At 40.3% G+C, this 21,528-nt stretch overlaps 2 long non-coding RNA genes across 3 annotated transcripts; one reads left to right on the top strand and one right to left on the bottom strand.

Annotated features, from left to right (window-relative positions):
- The first annotated feature begins 2,494 nt into the window (after window positions 1–2,494).
- LOC128630051 (uncharacterized) lies at window positions 2,495–19,049 on the top strand. 2 transcript variants are annotated; one of them, XR_008394279.1, is made up of 5 exons: window positions 2,495–2,934; window positions 16,762–16,901; window positions 17,000–17,091; window positions 17,169–17,252; window positions 18,329–19,049. It is a non-coding gene; the product is annotated as an uncharacterized LOC128630051 (long non-coding RNA). The 2 variants fall into 2 exon arrangements; XR_008394278.1 differs by lacking the exon at window positions 2,495–2,934 and having other exon boundaries at window positions 16,490–16,901.
- On the bottom strand, window positions 7,454–9,001 carry LOC128630075 (uncharacterized). Its single transcript, XR_008394315.1, has 2 exons — window positions 8,671–9,001; window positions 7,454–8,240 (listed from the first exon to the last, which is right to left on the bottom strand). It is a non-coding gene; the product is annotated as an uncharacterized LOC128630075 (long non-coding RNA).
- Window positions 19,050–21,528: the final 2,479 nt, after the last annotated feature.

Raw genomic sequence — 21,528 nt, 5'->3', positions numbered from 1 at the left:
TGTAGAAATGATTACTAGGTTCACTAACACTTTTTTGGTGGAAGTGCAACACCAACATCAGGAAACACAGCTTCAAAATCAAGTTCATCACTCATCTGAGACAGAACAGTCCATTTTTTAATGATATTGAGATAATGAGGAACAGTATGGGTGTAACGTAGAATACACTGAATGTCAGGCCTTACGCGGTGGTGTAGTGACATTGGAGGCAGAGCAGAGAGACAGAGTGGTGAGGCCATGAGCTATAATGATATCTTCTGCAGAGCAGAGGGGTAGGGGGATATCCTCAGTGGAACCACGCAGTGGAGTAATGACCTCAGCTGAGTAAGGAAGCAGAGCAACCAAAGTGGAGCAGGGAAGGTGGGAGATGATTTTACCTAGGTTGTGAGCCCCGTCCTCAAAGAATTTCCTGAGGGGGCACCTGGCATTTGAGTGGCTCTGACCCAACTTCCCTTCCCCAGTAGTTCCCACATGAGGCAAATTTTCTCCCCACTACAAAGGTATGACAAAGAGTGGCCTCAAAGTCTGGCTTTAAGCATCCGGCCTGGCAAGTGCAGGCAATCCCAGTTAATCAGCCTGGAGTATTCTGGGTAACTGAGTTCCCCCACATGGCAACTCTTGCTGTGCACTGCTGCTGTCTTCTGCTGACTGTGCGAGGTGTAGCACAGCCTCTTACACCTCACTTGTGCCTTAATACGTCTTAAAATGCTACAAGCAACATAGAATTAAAACAAATGCTTCATTTCTCCATATGTGCCATGATATGGCAATGACAATTCCATGGATACAGCATTCCCTTTTAGCGAAACACAACACGAGTTTTAATGCATTAAAAAGCTCTTTTTGTTGGAAAGAAACAGAATGGTAATGAGTGACACATCATGTGTAAGTGAGTTCTTAAAGAGCCGGACACTGCCAGTACCAGCAGTGTGATCCTGACTCCAAGACAGGAGTCAACATGGGAAAGGCACAAATAATATTGTCTTCATTTTAATTGGACAACAATGCATTCAGTCATGTCTAGAAACTTAACAAATGTTTTCAGTATTTAGGATATATAAAAATGAAGGTATTTTGAAGATCATGATTTCTTTTGCAAACGGATTAGGCTTAGATGGTTTAAGACTTTATTAAAGTTATGAAACTATAATGAATTTTATGCATAGTGGACCAATTGAACTATTTATACAGAGATTTTAAACTATGAAAGGTTTACCTGAAAGGATTTGTTATCATGTGGCTCCCTCTGGTGGACAACATTAGTGTTATGGCCTTCTTTTCTCATTCTCATTGATATAAATGGCTGATATTTTTAAAAAATTGTTGTTGGCACTCAGAGCACCAGAAATCCAGGAAACATGACATGCTTATTCTATGTCTTGTTGTCCATGTATACCACATTTTGTGACGTTTGAATATTGTGTTTAGAAGCCCAATTAGTCATAATGGTCCACACCCAGAATCAGCCTGTATCTCATTTATCTTTGATAAATGAAGTGTGGGAAGAGTTTTACTTTTAAGCAACTTGCACCAGTTTCTACAACCCCTTACATTTTGTGGAGAATTTTGGATACAAACATAACTTTGTGCTCGTGCATCACTGTCGTGCTTCCCTGCTCCACAAACCCCAGTTTGTAAAGTTTAATCTTCTCCGTGGTTTAATATAAAATGTGCCCCTGCCTTAGAGGACTTGGAGGTTGCACACTTTCTTCCTCTGTCACTTGATGATTACTCCTCCGTCTGATGTCTGATGGTGACTGAAGTCCTTTTGGGAATAAAAGGTAACGTTGACGTAAACAGTAAACTGAAGAAAGTCATTGTCGGTGACCCTGGGTATCTGCTAAAGCTAGCGGCATTACATTACATGTGTATGATGTCATGCTCCACTACTGCATTCCATTTGAGATGATATTACCTTTCTAAAATTCATACACTTGACCAGTGATTCTCAACCTTTTGTGCGTTCTGGAACCCTAGCCTATTTTGAACAATCCACAAGGACCCCCTCGCTCCACAACAATTATAGTCATTTATATATATGTTGCTTTATTTTATTAATATTCAACATTAATAATGTTAACATTGGACATTTAAAATTGAATCAAAACATTTCAATGTTTTATTTTTTACATTTTATTGTTGGTGTGACATATAATTTGACTCTTAGAGTTATATTTTGTTTATTTATTTGTTTATCCATCAATGCAACACTTGACCTTCTCTACCACTCAGGTTTTTGCAAATTATCATTTCATTTGTAAATAAATTTAAAGTAAATTCCATCAATGAACGATTGTGATATTTGTGACTGCTCGCAAATAAACAAATTGGTTAATTCTAAAACATCTCATTTGAATGTTTTGATCCTTTTATATATATATATATATATATATATATATATATATATATATATATATATATATATATATATATATATATATATCAAACTTTCCCAAGGACCCCCTGCAATTACACCACTGACCACTAGGGGACCCCTATTGCACTAGACGGGAGAGTAGTGCGTAGTGTAAGTACATAGTGTAAGTGTACAGTACTTCATTTAGGACACTACTTTAATATTTACTCTCCGAAGCGTGTTTTCAGTACAGAAGTAATGTAATGAGTAAACGCACCGTGCAGAGCAACTAATCGAAAATGAGATTCGTTTCCAACGATTTTCATAATCGATTATTATCGATTAGTTGTTGCAGCTCTAAATATAATATAACATTTGCAATCACTGTGATGGAGAAAATATGGAATGCAAAGTGCAATCTTTTTTATTGATCTATTTATTTATATCCCTATTCCATTCATTTCTACTGTTTAGTCATCTGGTGGGCGTGGCTGAGTGCGCAGGTGCGTCATTCAAACCGAGCGAGATGACTGTTGAGAATCAGACAGCGCGAGACAGCTCCTTTCAGGTAAATTGAGGTACTTCTGTTGGTTGTATGAATAAAACACTTATCACAATTCTGATTAGTGTAGATTTACTACAGGTGCATTATTATTAGACACAACATCTGGACTGCTTTAGGGTTTATTTATGAAAGTGATCATGAAACAAGTGGCAGTAGTGATGACACTCATTTTGAGCCAGGTCCCTTTCCCCAAGACCAAAAGATTGCCGGACTTTTTATCTTGAAGTTTCATTTCAGAAATGGATTGAATTCATGCCCGAAACAATTCAGTACAAAAACAAGTTCTCTGAAAACACAAAAAAGGGAATACACAATTCTGAAGTGTAGCATCTGGACACGTGATAAATCATCACATTTGGGAAGAAGTGAAAAGCCCCTGCACATTTGTCTTTAAAAGAGCCAAGGTCTATCCATCAGCCACAGAGAAATTCATAGAAATCAGAGGCAACTGTGAGAAATGTCATGGCCACATTCACATAAAATGTGACGGAGAGCCTGAAATGAACCGCCTAATGGTGCTCAAGTGCTTAATTAAAAACTCTGACTCCCTGCACACTGGCTGTTCGAAGCCTGCGATGTCTGGTAACTTGCCTGTGCAGATAGCCAAAGAACTGTGTGAGGAAAGAATGGAACCCTGTTTATGACAACGTGGCAATTTTTCGGAGCACACTTGGTAGTGTGCGGAAGCATCGGCACGTCCCTAATAGCAAGTGCATATAGCTGAAACATTCTGTACTGCTTGCAGAGCAGCAAGATGTCACGGAGGAGAGCGTGTCCAGTTTGTCGGCGTTTCTACACCAACGTGCAGGCTCATCTCGCCCAGATTCATCAGCAGGGTCCAGAGGAACGCGGGCTTCACCTGGCGGCGGCGAGCGGGTGATATGCGGATCCTCTGGACTGCCCGGTGTCTGCATGCAGCAGGAAAGGTTTCCGCCGGCTAGACTGCCACCTGTTCGACCTTCACCAGCTCGCCGGGGACACGGTCAGGAAGTTACTACTCGGCGCCAAAATAAAGCTGCTCAACAACAACTGCAAGCTTTCGGTGAGGCGAAGAAATCTAAAAGTTGCAAATGTTCTGAACTGATCGAAAAAGTAGCAAAACTCTCCGCAGAATTTGAGCGGCTGTCAGCACTAGTAGCCCGGCATGTCCCCGGCCGCCTGCCCAACCCCCCCTTTTTTTTTTCCAGAGCCAATGTTAAGTGTACACGGCTCGGCTTGACAGGCCTCAGAGATGTCCCCAAAGCCACGGCCAACAGCAAGCAGGAGAGGAGACACGTCGAGCACTTCCTTCACTTTGTGGGCCAACACGGACAGTCCCCTGGCAGCCCACCTGAAGTACATTGACAATGTCTCGAGAGTCCTTGAATGGATGAAATCATTGTGCCAGCGGTAGAAGGTCACTACGGCCAAGTTATTTCTGACGCGCGTTTCCAAGTTCCTCCATTAACTCGATGAGAGACTGACCGAGGGCCGAGTTGGCTCCACAAGGTTGTCGAGTCTCCAAAGACTGCTGCAGTGGGAGTGCAGACATCTGTCCGGTCGAGTCGTGCTCCACAGGCAAGGCGTGCGAGCGGAGAAGAGCGTGGGAGTACTTACGGCTCCTGCACGGCAAACTGTCGGACGCTGTCCCTGCTTCGCTGATCTGAAGGCTCGTCCAGCAGACCCGGACATGCTCAACCATTGCATCGGGCTGCTGTGTGCTCACTTCTTTTCGGTCAGCGGACACAGGACCGGAGTCCTGCAGAACCTCACGACTGAGGAGTTTGAGAACCTCGAGAAGGCTGACGGCGGTCTCTTTCTGATCAATGTAAGTAACTTCTGTGTATTTCACTTTTATTTCCAGGGGCTGCTGTGTTGTACATGGGGGTGTTTAATATTTTTCCTTCATTGTCCCTTTCTCCCAGGTGAAGCAGCACAAACCTGCCTCCGCTTTCGGACTCGCTAAGCTGGCCGTCACCAAGCTGGAGCTGAAGTGGCTGAAAGCTTTCTGCCGCCTGAGGAAGCATATGGCGGGATATGAGACTTCTGTGGGGTGGCTTTTCTTTTCTGGCACACAGGCCAGGATTTCTGCGCATGTCGCACAGCCGAAATTTCCTCTTTTTTTTTTTTTTTTTAAGTACATGGACGGAGCTCCGGGCAGAGGGCGAAGAGAGCGTCCAGACTCGTGAGCTCCAGACTGATCACTGCTGAATTTTTTCCTCATTGATTTCAATGGTTTATGCGTTCCTAGTCAGGGCAAGCTACTGTTTGTTGCACCTCTTCCATCCTCCTCCACGGTCTGAAGCCAGCTGCAGCCACCTTTTCATCACCGTCACAATCTCAGCACTTGTTGCCCTTGATGTTAACGGGTTCTTTCGGACAGCATCTAATGAACATGAGGCAAAACAGTTGACAACTTCTGCAATTCGAGACACGCTAAAAAGGCTATTTATACTTCTACGTCAGACCTTTGCGTTGCCTGATGTGCACCTCTAAAAAACTGTAATAACGTCTGTGTATGCAGACAACAGTTGTGATTGGTCCTTTGTGCAAACAGAGACCCTCCCCAGGATGATAAATATATCTGCAGTAATTTCATATTCACTGAGAATAAATGTAATGACGCAGATTGCTTGTAGCTTATAATAAAAATGCTGAGGCTTATTACACACTTATTCAAGTTACAGTTAAATAATGAATATGGGCTTAAAGTGCAGTCCCTCATCTTTAATTTAAATGTATTCACATCCACATTGGAGGAATGGTTTAGGAATTACAGCTCTTTAATATGTAGCCCCCTCTTTTTCAAGGGACCAAAAGTAATTGGCCATTTTACTCAAAAGCTGTTTCATGGACAGGTGTGGGCTATTCCTTCTCTATTTCATCAGTTAAGCACAGGGTAGCTGCAGGTATCAGCACTTACATTATTGGAAATTTCTTGACTATGATATTAAAAAGTATTAGATTTGAAGACCTGCACATCACTTCAGTCATGCTACACGATACATCAGCTATAATAGATTGTGTTCATGCATATACATCCATTCCTGGGTTTAAGTAAACTACAGCAGGGTAAACTTCTATAGAGGTAGATGGGAGACCAGAGCAAATATCCTGTTTGCATTACCATTTGCTCCAACAGTGAAAGAAAAATCCAGTATTTCCTTTCCATGACTTTCCAGGAAAGGAGAAATCTAGAGAGATAAGACTTTAAGGACCTGCAGGCAGCCTGTAAGTAGATAAAAGGTCTGGAGTTGATTCCAGGTGTGGCATTCACATTTGGAAGCTGTTGTTGTGAACACACAGCATGCGGTCAAAGGAGCTCTCAATGCAAGTGAAACAGGCCATCCTTAGGCTGTTAAAAAAAAAAAAAAAAGATCCATCAGAGAGATAGCAGGAACATTAGGAGTGACCAAATCAACAGTTTGGTACAGTCTGAGAAAAAAAGAACACACTGGTGAGCTCTGCAACAGAAAGGCCTGGATGTCCACGGAAAACAAAAGTGGTGGATGATCGTAGGATCCTTTCCATGGTAAAGAAAAACTCCACAACACCAGCCAAGTGAAGAACACTCTCCAGGAGGCAGGCGTATCATTATCCAAGTCTCCAATGAAGAGACGACTTCACAAGAACAAATACAGAGTTCACCACAAGGTGCAAACCATTCATAAGCCTCAAGAACAGAATGGCCAGATTAGATTTTGCCAAAAAAAAACATCTAAACAAGCCAGACCAAGCATTCTTTGGGCAGATGAAACTAAGATCAAACTGTACCAGAATGATTGGAACAGCTCGTGATCCAAAGCATACCTCATCATCTGTAAAACACGGTGGAGGTAGTGTGATGGCATGGGCATGCATGGTTTCCAATGGCACTGGGTCACTAGTATTTATTGGTGATGTGACAGAAGATCAAAGCAAGTGTATGTGAATATATTGTCTGCTCAGATTCAGCCAAATTCAGTGAAATTAATTGGACGGCTCTTCACTTTACAGTTGGACAGTGACCCAAAACATACTGCAAAAGCAACCCAGGAGTTTTTTAAAACAAAGAAGTGGAACATTCTGCAATTGACAAGTCAGTCACCTGATCTCAACCCGATCGAGCATGCATTTCACACGCTGAAGACAAAATTCAAGGCAGAAAGAACCACGAACATACAACACCTGAAGTCAGCTGCAGTAAAGGCCTAGCAGAGCATCACAAAGGAGGAAACCCAGCATTTGGTGATGTCTGTGGGTTCCAGACTTCAAGCAGTCATTGCCTGCAAAGTATTCTTGACAAAGTATTAAAAATGAACATTTTATTTATGATTATGTTCATCTGTCCAATTACATTTGAGCCCCTTAAATAAGGGAACTGTGTATAAAAATGGTTGCAATTCCTAAACGTTTCATATGATATTTTTGTTCAACCCCTTGAATTAAAGCTGAAAGTTGCTGGCCCAAATTTAGCCTATTACCCAAAGACACTTAAAATTCAACATAGAAGCAAATACTCACACCTCTAAACCCAGTTGGAGATAGAAAAAAAAAAAGACACCAGCCGTAAGTGAGAAGAAGCAAGGGTCCAGATTTTATTTCCACCTCACGAGATCCACAATGATGAGAATTCTCAGAAGTGATCTGACACCTGGAGCTCAAGCTCCAGTATTTATACTGTATTTACACAGTAGATAACCAATATATTTTAAAAAGACTATGATTTCAATACCAATAGGGTTAAAAAGAGCTTTAAAAAGAGCTACATTACCATGATGTTTAAAAAAAGGTTTATCAAATTTAACATGATGTTTTGAAAGAGGACTTTCTGACTACCATTAGGATTGAAAGTGGGAGAGAGAGAAAACAATTTTAGAGAGACCTTAGTCTCATGTTGTTATGTGTGTGTGCGTTGGGGCCTTTGTGTGTGTTATGTCTGCACGCCCGCCCTTGACTGTACGAGAGTGTGTGTGTTTCTCAGCCTGCCCTCCTCAGCTCTTATATTTCTCTGTGACTAATAAACCATAGTGTGTTACTCTTAAAGATCTTAAAGTGTGAATCCAACCAGTCCTGTGAATTTTCAATAAAATTACATATTACTCATACTAGGTCTCCCTCGTGTTTATTTCATGTCATTTTTATCCACAACAAAGTCTGCAGTTCAATTGCATCTCAGTTGTTTCATTTCAAATCCATTGTGGTGGCATACAGCGCCAAAATTATCCAAATAGTGTCACCGTCCAAATACTTGCTAGTTTTGGCCTACACCAAATTACTGGCACTGACTACAGGTGGCTGTAGAGGTCTTTCCACAGAAAGGTGTTTCTTGGAACCCAGATCTTGAAGGCTCTTGTGGAGCTGGTGAGGTTAAAAAAAAAAAAAAATGAATGTTGATTTATTTGTGATAAAATAGTTTTTAAAATAAATGTGTATTGCAATTTTTTAAAATTGTTTTTCAGGTTAGGGCACCCGAGCCAGCTAGTTAAGGTTTTTAGGACATGATATGTGTCATTTGTTCCAAATCCATGTCCGTGTCACATGTCTTAGATGTACGACCGATCAGTTTGCCTTGTAGCTTTTAAACACAACTATACACCAGCATGCACCAAAGTCTCGTTCAGCCGCATTTGTGAAATCCGTAGCCCAGCGGCCCCAAAATGCAACTACCTTCCTTTACAACTATTCTATACATTTTTCCCTGTCAACAATCATAAACTATAGAAAATCCAAAAGAGTTCACAAATTTTCAAGCACCACACACACTGCTGACAAACTGAGACATACTTACTGACAGTAACTTCAGGAGTAGGGGTCTGAGGAGTCCTTTGGCATCCGTGTAATAGAGTCTGTTGAGGCTGTTGTGGGTTTGGACGTTAAAATATCACATCAAATACATTAAATATCACACTAATTTTGACAATATGAATTTTTCAAATCTTTTGAATCAATCCTAACATTGATCGACAGCTTCTATTGCCCAGTGTCATAGTGCCCCAAAGACTTCTGGGATTTTCAAACTTGTGCACAGCTCACTATCCAATGCATCCTCAATATCAAGAATAATACATCTGGGAATTTTTATGTCCTCTGTATTTGCGTTCTTGAGCAGTGGACTTGAACTTCGGCAGTGGATGATGACGTTAAAGGAGTCCACAAGCACACAAAGGCTACATTCACACTGCAAGCCTCATTGCTCAATTCTAATTTTTAAAATGTGGCCAATGTCATATTTCAGCATGAACTGATCATGGTCTTAAACTGACCCGTATGCGCACAAAAAACAAACAAACAAACAAAAAAACACATCACCGCAGCACGCTGTCACATGTAAACATGGAGGCCACTGAAGTCATTTACAGAGTTGGGCCATGTTCAGCTGCAGTGTGATAAAGAACAACACATTGAGAAACAGATAAGCAGTCTTTGAAGACCTTAAATAGCTGGGTGGTGTGTGTTTAATTAGGGTTGGAGCTAAACTCTCCAGGACTGTGGATCTTGTTGGAGACCTCTGACCTATACCCTTCATTTCATATAGATTTGGGATGATACACTTACATTCACATGTGAAATCCTAATTAAACACACACGACCCAGCTACTTAAGGTCTTCAAAGACTATCTGTTTCTCAATGTGTTGTTCTGTATCACACTGCAGCTGAACATTGCCCAACTCTGTAAATGGCGTGGTTACTGGTCAGCATTTCTGTAAAGGATATTGAAGTCCCCTCTGTGGGTCGATCAAAATGATAGACTGGTGGAGGAGCAGGAAGACCTGTGGAATCTTGCTGTAAAGCATCATCTTCCTCAGAGTCCCTCAAAGAGGAGCTCAAAAGTCGAGTGCTTGGCCTTTAGAAGTCTTTTTTAAATAAAGTCATTTGTGACACTTCAGTGCACTTAGCAAATTATACAATGTTGAAGCCACTTTACTACGAGAAAGCAGAAAACATATTACAAAAAATTTTACACCTACATTTTGCGCCTGGCATTTTTTTTGGGCTGGATCTTCTGCATCTGACTCATAGCTGTCTGTTCAATGAAAAAAAACAAAGATTAATAAAACTTAAATTGCTATAAACATTCCTAAGAATACATGGATCAGAGACATCCAACATTCCAGTGGTGAACACCTCTCTAATGTCCCAAGACACCTAGTCTAATTTCATGTCTAAATGACTTTAAAAATGCATGAATTAAATAACTGAAAAATGAATTATTTTGATGCGGCAGTGCTGTATGTTATTCTCAATTACATTACCACTTTATGTGCAGTAAACGCACTGCAACAAATCGGCCTTGATATGGTAGCCTCACATACTTCATCACATTTCCATTCAACTCAATCATTTCAGGCTAGATGAGAGATTATCTACTAAATAGACCCCCATCTGAATTGAGTTTATGGGATAGTGAAAGAAAGGTTCCATTTGCTCACATTCTCTGTAGATTACATACACCTTCTCCTGACATTGAAGAATATTCATTACTACACCAAAGCAGCCTCCAATTCTGACACAGTTATCTCCCATAGTTGAAAGATTAACTCTAGTGCTACCTAGAACAACCTCCTGGAACTGCTCAACTTTATTAAAATCTGGTGGAATTGGGCCATTTTCATGTTGTTTTTTCAAGACAATTTTCATATCCAAATGTTCAGCATTTAGCAAGAGTTCTTGAGGTGGATCCAATACTGTCAGACGGTGCCATAGCATCGAGGCAGCCAAGTTGTTTATCACTAGGACCCTGCTCCTATAGGACAGCTGTGATTGAATTCATCTCCATCTATTTAGCTTTTCTAGAACCTTATTGGTCAATCCATCCCAGTTCTTCTGCATATATCGATCTGTGCCAAAGAACATCCCAAGTATTCTCAGTCCCTCCATGAACACTCCTGTGGGAGGTGAGGTATATTTTCCTCCTGCCATTGACCTAGAAGCAAGGCATCAGTTTTGTTCCAGTTTACACGTGCAGATGATGCGCTCTGAAAGACATCCAGGCCAGAAAACACGTGACTGATGTCATCCTCTGACCTGATTATCACCGTCAGATCATCAGCATATGCTGTGAGCTTGACTGTGGTCACATCAGATAAGTCAGGGCTTAACACTGAAAACCCTTGCAGATTTTCTCGCAGGTGTCTTAGCAGGGGCTCAATGGGGAGAGTGTACAGCAGACCGGACAGGCCACAGCCTTGTGGAACACCTCTGTGCACGGAAAAGTTCTTGTTAGTGTTCTGTTTATTTTCAGCATACTGTACACATTAGTGTACAGCAGCCTAATCCATGAGATGAAGCATCCACCAATGCCCAAAGCTGTTAGGGTCTTAAAAAGATAACCATGATCCACTCTGTCAAAAGCCTTCTCTTGACCTAGTGACACTAGTCCCATCTCTACCTTATATAGCTCTGTGAGGTGCAACAGGTCTCGCACCAGAAAAAGGTTGCTGAAGATTGAGCGTTCTGGGATGCAGTATGACTGGTCATCATGTAGTATTGTGGCTAAAAATCTTTTAAGGCGTTTTGTTAATGCCTTTGAAAAGATTTTATAATCTGTCCCAAGGAGGGAGACAGGACGCCAGTTCTTTAAGCTACCAAGGTCTCCTTTTTTGGGTAACAGGGTAATTACAGCTCTCCTACAGCTGAGGGGTAAGACTTTTGTTTCCATACATCTGAGTATGACAAAGTGCAGGTCTGGGCCAATCAAGGACCAGAATGTTTTATAAAATTCGGAGGTCAATCCATCCAGCCCCGGTGACTTTCCGTTTGACAGTTGTTGAGCAGCTGTACTGAGCTCTTCTAAGGACAGTGATTTTTCAAGTTCGTTTCTCTCACACTCGCTCAGCTGTGGTAGTCCATTCAGAAGTTCTTCAGTTGCTTCAGGATCACATGGTTGACTATTGTACAGTTCCTCATAAAAAGATAGCGCTTGTTGAAGTTGAGGACGAGGTTCTCAAAAATAAAGAAGTTGAGGAAGTTTAGGAAGAGCCTTTCAAGCCTGAAGAAGTTTAGGAAGAGTCTCTCAAGACCAAAGTGTCATGATTCCCCCTTGAAGCAGCGTGCTCTAAGTGCGAATGCGCGAGCACCTGCTTTTCCGTTGTTGACCGTAGTGACATCTGGACACGTGTGTTTTGTTTATGTTTCTGTCATGTCTCCTCCCTGTTCTGTCATTGGCTGGGATTTCACATGGGTCTGTATTGCTCTCAGCTGCTAGCGGTTTAGACGCTGATCATGTCCACATATATACCGCGCGCCTCCCAGCACACAACGCGAGAGAGTATCATAGAGTTAGTTTAGTTCGTATCGTAGGCATAGTCACGTTCCATGTTTAAAGTTAGTTCGCGCTGGATTATCCACTTCCAGTTCCTCGTCATAGTTCATTTCTCGTTTTGTTTATCGACCCTGTTTTCCGTGACCATGACCTAGATTCCAGCCTTGCCCAGTGTATGCCTGTTTGCCAATCGCCTGACCTCTTGCATGTTTGCGGATTACGTTTTGGATCACGTTTTGGATTTGTCTGCCTGTCACTCTTTCAAATAAACAACTGTTCATCCTGCACTTGCATCCGTCCTATCTCTGCTCCGTCACAATACGTGACACAAAGAAGGTGAGGAAGAGTTTCTCAAGACTTAAGAAGTTGAACTGAAAGGAAGTGTCTCAGGTCTGAAGAAGTTGAAGGAGAGGTTTAAAAAATAAGGAACTGGAGGAACTGGTTCTCAAAACTGAGGAAGTTCAAGAAGAACCTTTCAAGCCTGGGGAAGAAAAGGAAGAGTCTCTCAAGACCAAGGAAGGTGAGGAAGATTGCTACAAAGCTGAAGAAGAGTCTCTCAAGTCTGAAGAAGTTGAGGAAGAGCCTCTCAAGAGTAGAAAGTTGATGAAGATCTTTTCAAGCCTGAGGAATATCCCTGGGGATATAGCCTGGGGAAAGTCTGAAGGGGAAACTAAATCAGAAAAAATAAAAATCCAGAAATGAATGGCAAAAATAAGTAAAAATAAAATGAATGAGGAGCATCAACATGAAGCAGGAATGTCTGATGCCTGAGGAACTTCAGTAAAAGCTTTCGAAATCAAGGAATTTCAATCAATATCCGAGAACCAAGAGAAAGCCAAAGAGGTAGAAATCTGGGAGCTGATGTCAGTGGAGTCTCAGTCTGGCTCTCAAACACACTTTCACAGCTTTTCCTCCTCTCTAGCATCTGTACCGTCAGCAGTGTCTCCTACTTTCTGATCTTCTGTCTTGCAGGAGCCACTGTGCATTCGTTACTCAGCCTGACTAAGTTGTTTGGTCTGACGGTTGATGTGTGATAGATGCCGTGCTAATTAAAGCGGTTTGCCGACATGGTCAATGAACACGTCTTGTGTGCAATCTTCTCTTCTCTCCACTTGGGCAGGAAAACCATCCATGAGCTGCAGTAGAATGTAGTCTTAGTGTTTGTTGATACAGTGGGGGTCATGATGTCTGAGTCCAGCAGCAAGAATTGACCATTTTACTCAACTGGCTAGGTTGGTACACCTGCTGAATAAGATGTTCTGATTGGCTGAAAGCCACCAGATGGTGGAAAACCTGGTGCTATAAACAAACTGAGTGAATTAGGAGTTTCTCAAACTCCTAATTCACTCAGTTTGTGAAAAAAAGAAGGATTTTCCAGTGCCGGATGGACCACATTGTCTCATCTCAAAAGTCAGAGGCACTGGAAGCAGAAAGCAGGAAGCACGTGAGAGCAATTAGCCCTGCTCTCTGCCCGGACGAGTTCCACGGGGCCATGGCATCCACTTAAAGAAATACACTCCGGTATGGAGATGGAGGAGCACCGCGATGAGAAGTACTGAGCCTAGACAAGCCAAGACTCGCTGCAGACCGCACACACATGGCGTATCTGTGTTTATTCCAGCTGAAGCTAACAGGAAGTTAAGATCACGGTGTGATGTTGAATCATTTACTGCAGCAGCAGCTCGGACAGCTCTAAATTCAGATTTCATCTCAAGGATCGGATCGCAATCTCATAAGATTTGGATGAAGCCACGCGAGAGCCCGAGAATATTACATAAATGAAGAATTCTGATTGATTTGAACTTTTACAGAAGTATGGGAGACTTGGAGATGTTCAAGGCAGTATGGTGTTATGAGAACTTTGTTTTACACCAGCATTAGCTGATAATGTTCTTAACAACTATCCGGTGCTGCGCTGACTTATTTGTTTTATTTATTTATGTTTTTTCTTTTTAATGCTCCTTTAAATATTTATTTATTGAGTCACCTTTGACCTTAATGTGTATAGTGTGACGTTTGAAAAATAAAGGATTGTAAAAAGTCAAAAAAGTCTCTCTTTCACTCTCTGTCTCTCTCTCTCGCTCTCTCTGTCTCTATCGCTCTCTCTTTCTTCCTCTCTCGCTCTGTTTCACTCTGTTTTCGCAAACTCTATCGTTTTATGAAGAATTATATATTGCACAACCCTGTGACCTTGGAGCAATTAATCAGCTTTCAGATGGACTGCTGCATCTTGGACATGAAGATAAAGCAGAGCTGGAGAAACCTTTGTCCTGTCAGGAGTTAACGGAAGCTGTCCAGCAGCAATCTTCGGGAAAATCACCAGGATTGACTTCTGAAATTTATAAAGCCTTCTGGTCCCTCATTGGTCAGGATTTGTATGAGGTGTTTCTCGAAAGCTTTGAGTCAAATATCCTACCCATCAGTTGTAGAAGAGCTGTAGTGACTCTTTTACCCAAGAAAGGAGATCTTGGTATATTGAAGAACTGGCGACCGGTCTCTCTTTTAGGAACTGATTATAAAATATTGTCTAAAACTCTGACAAATCATCTTTAAAAATCTATAGCATCCATCATCCATGAAGATCAGTCCTACTGTGTAGCCTAGCGATCTATGTTTGACAATCTTTTTTTTTTGTGCGGGACTTGGTGTACTTAACGGAACTGCATAAATTAGATCTTGGTCTTGTGTGTTTGGACCAAGAAAAAGCCTTTGATAAAGTTGACCATGAATACCTGTTCAAAATACTTGAAAGCTTTGGCTTTGGGAATCAGTTTATTTCATGGATAAGGCTTCTTTATAAAGATGTCTATAGTATGCTGAAAATAAATGAAATTTTGACCAGACCTTTTTCTGTAGGTAGAGGTGTGACACAAGGGTGTAGTTTGTCTGGTCTCTTGTACACGATTTCCATTGAGTCAATGTTGAGGATGCTGAGAGAGAAGCTGCAAGGATTTACTCTTCCAACATCTCACCTTTCAAACACACCAGTGGTGAAACTCACCTCGTATACAGATGACATCCCAGTGATCATTAGATCTGAAGATGATGTTAAACATCTTACCTCATGCCTCAACATCTTTCAGAGTGCTTCTTCCGCATGGATCAATTGGGGAAAAACTGACACTTTATTGTTAGGCCATTGGTCACACCAAAATCCACCTCAGCTTCCACATCAGCGCCCTTGGAGTAAAGAGGGGGTTAAGATACTGGGGTTGTTCTTTGGGACTGAACAACACATGAACAAGAATTGGGAAGGACTTGTAGAAAAAGTGACAGGCAAGCTCCAGAGATGGAAGTGAATTCAAGCCCAGCTTTCCTACAGAGGCAGGGTGCTGGTGTTGAATAATCTAGCCACCTCAATGCTGTGGCATCGTCTAACCGTGTTGGACCCTCAGAAAGAGCTTTTGTCACAACTTCAAAAAGCCTTTGTAGACTTCGTTTGGGGTGGTTATCATTGGCTTCCCCTGGGGGTACTGTGTCTGCCTACAATCGATGGCGGTCAGGGATTAATTAATTTAGCCTCTAAGGTGAAATCTGAAATTTCTAACTTTGTTTTAGCTGGGACAACTAAAGTTGGAAACCTATTTGACTTGTCGAATAGAGAGTGTTTTTCAGTACAGAATCTAACTAGAAAGATTACTGGTAGATCAGAGAGAATAGTCGGGAACATATTAAAGGATTTGAAAACATCTTTTCCTACATCTTTGTGGGATTATATAACCGAGTTTAAGTCCGGCGGTAACACAAAGGTCTTTTTTCCAGAAGTGTACTTAACTCCAGAGGTAGCTCAAATTAACAATGGAGACAATGTAAACATGTTGTTATCCTTTAAAGGCTTGCAAAGTCTTCTGTTTTCCATGGTGAACAAACAAAATGCATATATTTCCTGTGTAAAGTCCGACTTTGTCAGACATCTAAGGGGGAGGAGGCATACAGAATGGAGGACTCATTTCATGACGTCGGGAGATAATGAACCTTCATGGCAGTTATTGTATAAAAACCCTCTACCAAAAAGTCTGGTGACTTACAGTGGCGGATTTTACATTGTGCATTACCAACAAAAGTGTTTTTGTTTAAATGTAAATTTGCACCGTCTCCACTGTGTACTTTGTGTGATGAACTCGATACTGTGTTTCATGTCTTTTGTGAATGTTGTAAATTATCTCCGCTCTTAAATCTATTGGATACAATGTTTCATAGTTTGGGGATCATTTTCTCTAAAACAGGGTTTATTTATGGGGGTAGATATTCTCGCCACAGGCAGGAAATCTGTACCTATTCAAATTTTTTGGTCGGTCAAGCAAAATTAGCCATTTGGAAGGCTGACAAAATGGGATTGGAAGGGAAAGAAGTAAACATGGTTAAATTATTTAAGGCCTTGGTTGAGTCTAGGATTAGATTAAAGTATGAATTTTACCAAATGAATGGTGATCTTCCGATGTTTGAGAAGAAATGGTGTGTAAACAAAGGGGTGACTTATAAGAGGCGAGAATCTCTTTTTCAATTGGTAATGGTCGTTAAAACAATGTGTTCTGTATGTTAAGGTTTTTTAAATTGTAAAATAAATTATATTTTAAAAGTCAAAGTCTCTCTCTTTCTTCTCTCTCTCCCCACAGATGTGTCGTTATCTCTAGCATCCCTGCTGGTGCCTCTACAAATTACACCTGCAACATGAGGGGTCGTCATGTGAACATCATCATTCCCAATGTTATCCAGGCTCTCACGCTCTGTGAAGTGGAAGTCTATGGGGTTCCAGGTTACACTTTTATATCCAGTTCACAATTTCATATACATTTGAAGTCAAATTAAGTTTTACAACAGCTGCTAAATATCAATACTGTTAATTTTTTTTAGTGCCTGTTACTAAGAGGGCATTTCTGAGATTGAAGTTTAACAGCAGTGAGGATCTTATGAACCCTTCTGTGAGGGACAAAATTCTTCAAAAGGTTTGTGTTTATGACATGTATGGTAGATACATACATACACAAATAAACAAATAAATAATAGTACTTTATCATCATAGATGATATCTGCCAATGTCCAGCCTTCAGTGCGTCAGATCTGTTGGACTAAGGAACCAGAGGTGGAAAATTAAACTTAAAAAACGGTAGGAAATATCACTACTACTACTGCAATAATAATAATACAACTACTTCTACTGCTAATAATAATAGTAATATAGCCATAAGAGGCAATCTGTGGGGTCCAAACACTCCCTGCGTATAGCACCCCCAGTGGCCAGTTCTTGTCAAGATTCATAGAACAATAAAGAGACCATATGTGAACTTTCTTACGCATATCACATTTTGTGATGATAACTCAATGCTAGTTGTGTAACCTACCTGCTGAAAGCCGACTGGCAGAAGGCAGACATTTTTTGAAGTAATTCAGTTACTGATTAGCAGAAAGCTCACTGCAAATTCTGCTCAACTGGAATTTTGGTTCCTGAGAAACAGCTATTTGAACTTAACGCTGACCGTTATGAACATGAACAGCAGCCCCAGGTAGCCAATTTGAGCAAGATTGCATCGGATACTAGGAGGTCCATCCCTGAACTTTCTATTCAAGTTTTGTGGCAATAGCTTAATGGGAAACTTTTCAGTTATCTGATTTTCTGATCAGACTTATAATTCCTCATAAACAGCTATCTGATCTTAGCTCTGCTCCCTCTGTATGACCAAATTTTGCACATAGCAAAAAATGCTTTTAACATTTGCCAACTAGTCCTAGGATGTTTGGCCTAGATTCAGAAATTTGGTGACAATCCTCAATAATTAATTTTTGGTGTGATGCTCAATAATTATCAAAAACATGTTGACATTTGTAAACACCAACATCTCACTTTCCTGGATAATGAAAGGGAGTACTACAACCACAATTCCAAAAAAGTTGGGACGTTGTGAAAAATGTAAACAAAAACAGAATGCAATGATTTGCAATCTCATAAACCCATATGATAGAACATAAAAAACAAATCAAATGTGTAAACTGAGGAAATGTAGCATTTAAAGGAAAAAAAATAGGTAACTTTGAATTTATGGGCTTTATATAACTATCAATTTATTGATAGTTCCATGAAATTTGCAGAAAATCAGTTTACTGTTACTTATTTATTAATTCATTGATTTCTTTCTTTTACCTGAGTGATATTACAGTCAAGAATTTTGTCATTCTGACTTACAGGTGGCAGAAATATATCTGAAACAAGAAGAAGAAGAAGCGGAAGAAGAAGAAGTGTTCAAAGAACAAAAAGAAAAAAAACATCAAATGTGTGAGGTTTGGGTGTAGCACTTGAAAATACTAGCTAACTGATGTTATAGGTTTATTAATTAGAAGTACTAGAAATTTTTCAGTTTGCTTGTTTGGGAAATGTAGCTATGAAAAATTATTACCACAGGGTTTGTACAAGGTGCTTGAATTTGGCATTTGGAAATTTAAGTACTGGAAAACCTTGAAAATAGCCATTTTTTATGTAACAGTGGTTAAAAAGTGCTTGAATGATAAAAAGTCAATAAATAAAAAATAACAATTTTCAAAAGAACACGAATACAATCCTTTCACTCAAAATATGACTCCCCGCTGCAGCCCCTCCTCCTCCTGCCGTTCACTCATTCATTTTAACAGGGACAGCTTCGGTCCACTTCTCAGACCCCTTTAGCAACTTTTTTTTTAATTTTTTTTAAAGCATCTAGCAATATATCTATCGATTTTTTGGACAAACCTTAGCTACTTTCCGTAGAAGATAATGGCCAGTACTGCCCGGCGAGTGCGAGGTCCTGCTTTCAGAAACAGAAAAAATATGTAAATGAGAACAGCTTTATTGGGAATTCGGCTGTATTAAAATTCAGCATGTGAGCACAGAGAGTAGGATGTAATAAAGGGCTGACACTAGGCAGAGTGAAAATACGATAAAATGGTGAAATTATGGTGAAAATGAAGCAATGACTGGGAAATACAAATTTAGTCCATCATGGCTGGGAAAAGGAGCTATATAAAAATGGTTGTTTTAAAAAAAATTATTATTATTAAGATTTTTTTTGGAAATGAAGGATATGTTTCAATGACATCTCTTGTATAGTCCTTGAAAACAAAACAAAACAGTGCTTGAAAAGTCCTTGAAAATCCTGGAATTTCATTATGAAGCATCTGTACAGACCCTGTTATATGTACTATGTGATTGATGTATTAAACATGCCTCTTGATTTCTGGGTTTAGCATAGTTATACCTCGGTTTGAGTTTAAAACAATAGCTATATTTTCTGGTAGAATAATGCTAGTTAAGTTTCTCTCCCAAATATTATTGAGTAGATAAAGTATATTCAGTAGCTTTTCTGGGATAGTGAGAATTTAGGTTAATATAGTAGAAAACAAAACACTCAGATTATCCTGGTTGTAAGAACTACTCATTCATCAGTACACCTTTACAGTTTTCACTGCAGATATATCAGCTTTACTGAACAAGACTCAGAATCCTTGTCACCTCCCAGCCAATCAGTCATGATGAATTTTTGTATGGTTGGAAGCATGTTTAAAACACAGAAAGTGCCGAGATCATGTAAGAATGAGGTTTTACTCACTGGCATATATGTGTTCACTTTAAACTTTGTTCCTTCCCTTAAACACTTACCTGCTTGAGAATTTCCAATGTTTGTAGAATGATGATTCTCAGTACAGCACATTACCAAATATTAATGGGCTTTAAATTTATTTATTTATTTGTGACAATTATGGGATTTTCTAATTTGTTTAATATGTGAACTTTTTTTTATTATGGCTCATCAAGGTTCAGAGCATTCCATTCTCTTAAATCAACATTTCCCATTGTTATTATCAGAATCTTATTTAACATGCAACATATTCAATAATCTGTAACTAAGACTCAATAAAGAAATTCTGATTACACAGTGTCCAGAATGTCTCTGAAACACTTCAGCCTATGATTAGCCACGGATTCCTGAGAGGACACTGTAGCAGTCTCTGAGGATTTCTTCTTATCACTCCACTGTTTAAAAAAACAACAACAAACCACTAAATACTGGATTCTTCTTCTTTTAATTTGATTGTCAGTGCTCAACTCAAACCAACAGCAGAATTATTAATAATATCAGGAATGATTGTGTCTAAAATCAACCACTGATTATATCCCACTTGTTTGTTTCTAGATTGTATGATTTATTTAGCCAATTCTAAACTCACCTCTCCATTTGTGTAACTGGATACTCAGGATAATGAAATTTCACTCTGGTTTCCATCCACCCACCCTTTCATTTTCTATATCTCCTATCATACAGGGTCGCACGGAACCTTGAGCCTATCCCAGAGATCATAGGGCACAGGACAGGGTACACACTGGACAGGGTACCAGTCCATCGCAAGGCACACTCACATACACATTCACACACCCATTCATACACTACAGACACTTTGGACATGCCAATCAGCCTACCATGCATGTCCTTGGACAGGGGGAGCAGCACAGGGAGAACACGCAAACTACGCACACACAGGGTTGTGGTGGGAATCAAACCCCCAACCCTGGAGGTGGGAGACGAACGTGCTGAGAACTAAGCCACCGTGCGCCCCACTCTGGTCTCTTTAATTTAATAAAAAATGTGACACACAGAATAGCACAATGTGCTATCAAATAAATAGTGGGTGACTTTTCTTTATAGTGTATATGCACTGTGAATGACTTCTTATTTAAAAACATAAATGTAACTGACATGCTGCTTTATTAAATCATAGCAACTTGAGCACCTGCCTAGCCCAACTCTGAATATGAGGAACTTTCCTACACGAATATTGACGTAACTATTCACCCATTCTCACACCAATGGTAGCAGAGCTGCCATGCAAGGTGCTAACTTGACATCAGGAGCAACTTGGGGTTCAGTGTCTTGCCCAAGGACACTTCAAGTCATGTGGGCCAGGAATCAAACCGCCAACCCTACAATTAGACAACCTGCTCTACCACCTGAGCACAGCCACCAACTAGATAACTAGATGTTTAAGTCAGCCTATCCCATTCCTACATTTTTTTGTTACATATAGATGTCTCTTAAGTGTTTCCTACATGTACCTTTTTTAAATTGGCATGTCTACCAATATGTAAGCCAATGCATATGTTTTACACTACTAATACAAAATGTCCCAGTGTGGCCTTCCACACCCGTCAAAATATTGCCATCTCACTGTGACAGAAAAAAATATAACAATGATGCTTTAGAATTAGATAAAGTTTCTGCAAGATATGAATTGAACTATTCATTTAGAACTCAAAAAGTACATTAATGGCTTTAGTAATGACCACTGTGTAGCCCACGTAGCACACTAACCCTAATGTGTATGACCGCATGTACTATGTTGCAATAATAATAATGATG

The sequence above is a fragment of the Ictalurus punctatus genome, unplaced genomic scaffold, assembly GCF_001660625.3.
Source record: "Ictalurus punctatus breed USDA103 unplaced genomic scaffold, Coco_2.0 Super-Scaffold_100046, whole genome shotgun sequence".
NCBI lineage: Eukaryota > Metazoa > Chordata > Actinopteri > Siluriformes > Ictaluridae > Ictalurus > Ictalurus punctatus.
This window is presented reverse-complemented; position numbering and strand designations above follow the sequence as displayed.